The sequence below is a fragment of the Petaurus breviceps genome, unplaced genomic scaffold, assembly GCF_028583685.1.
Source record: "Petaurus breviceps papuanus isolate PSGF00001 unplaced genomic scaffold, PetGlider_PUasm1.0 138, whole genome shotgun sequence".
Classification (NCBI taxonomy): Eukaryota; Metazoa; Chordata; class Mammalia; order Diprotodontia; family Petauridae; genus Petaurus; species Petaurus breviceps.
In genome coordinates, this window is record NW_027185694.1 from 22,367,065 (window position 1) to 22,368,970 (window position 1,906).

Sequence of the window (1,906 nt, forward strand, 5' to 3'; positions counted from 1 at the left end):
TCTCTCTCTCTGTCTCTCTCTGTCTCTCTCTGTCTCTCTCTCTCTCTCTCTCTCTCTCTCTCTCTCTCTCTCTCTCTCTCTCTCTCTCTCTCTCTCTCTCTCTCTCTCTCTCTCTCTCTCTCTCTCTCTCTCTCTCTCTCTCTCTCTCTCTCTCTCTCTCTCTTCCTCTCTCTCTCTCTCTCTCTCTCTCTCTCTCTCTCTCTCTCTCTCTCTCTCCCTCTCATCCCTGGCACTCAACCAATTCACAAGTTGGGTGACATTGAGTAAGTCCTACAACCTCTTTGAATTTGTTTCTTCATATGTAAAATAGAGATGTTTGCCCTACTTAATTTCACTAGGGGTCATGAGGAAAACTTTTTTTTAAACTTTATAAAAGTGAGCCATTATTATTACTATGGCTCACTGCACTCTCCACCTTGCCCTCCACACACCTGGCTTCCACTCTCTCCCATCCCCACAGCCCAACTCTTTATTCCCTTTCTCAAAGAGGCATAATCCCATTTTATTTTTGGTGAGTGGTGTGTATGGGAACTTTTGGTTGGGGAGTTAGAAAGGAACTCTGCAGTTTAACCAAGAAATTGAGAGCCACTATCTTAAAGCACAGAATTCTAAAGTGTGAGAGTTGGAAGGAATAGAAATGCAGCATTACAGAATCTCAGAATTAGAAGGGACCTCAGTCAGATACCATCTACTCTACCCTTGCTGGAGCAGAAATCTACTTTTCAGCATCTGAGAGAGATGATCATCTATCCTCTCTCCTTTTATAAAGAACTCGCTACCTTTTTTTTTTTTTTTAAAGCAGTCGGGGTTAAGTAACTTGCTCAAGGTTGCACGGCCAGTTATTTTGTGGGTGTTAAGTATCTGAGGCCGGAACCGATCCCAGGTCTCCCAATGCTGGAGCCATTGCTCTTAGTCACTGTGCCATCTGGCTGCCCCCAAACTCATTACCTTTTGAAGGAGCCCTTTTCACTTTAGCAGAGATTAGCACCTATTCTTTGCTTCTTCTGTTCAAATACTTGAGAATACTTGTGATATCCTTTCCAACTCTTCTCTTTTGTAATTAAGCTCTCCCACTTCCCTCAATCAGTCTTTGCATAGAATGTGACCTCCAGGCCTCTTCCCTATCCTTCTACACTTCCTTAAAGGTTTATCTAAAATGCTGCACTCAGAACTGACCACAATACTCCAGATGTGATCCATGTTCCATATTAAATCCAATTCAACAAATATTTATTACGTGCCTACTGTATGCAGACTACTCTGATAGACATTGTGACAGTCAAAGTTAAAGTAAGACAAGAAAGATCCCTGCCCTCAGCAAGCTTACAGTCTAGGATGAGATTAATAAGATTTGAGAGGAAAGAAAGGGTAGGAGTCAGGGAAGGCAAAAAGGGAAGATTTCTAATATCCATGACCCCTTACCAAGTAGAGAAGAGGCATTTGTCCTTTAAGAAGTCTTACCTCACCAAAAAGTCAGTGAGTATTCCCATTTCCTCTATTACATCCTCTTCTAATATCCCCCCACACCAAATATCCCCTATATCAGGTATCTTAACCTTCAGTCTGTGAATGTTTTTCTAATATTTTGATAATTTTGTTTCGATATAATCTGTCTCCTGTGTAATTCTATGTATTTTATTTTATACATTTAAAAACATTCAGAGAAGGGGTCTAAAGGCTTCACCAGACAGCCAAAGGAGTTCATAACACTAAAAACCCTGTTTAAACAGAGCTCTAGACAGGAACAGGGACTTTCTCTAGCCAGATCATGTAATTGAGAGGACCTAATTCCCCTAACAATTAACAATAACAATTTTCTCTGTGCCAAATATGGTACTGGGTGCTAGGGATACAAAGCCATAGATAGATAGATAGATAGATAGATAGATAGATAGATAGATAGATA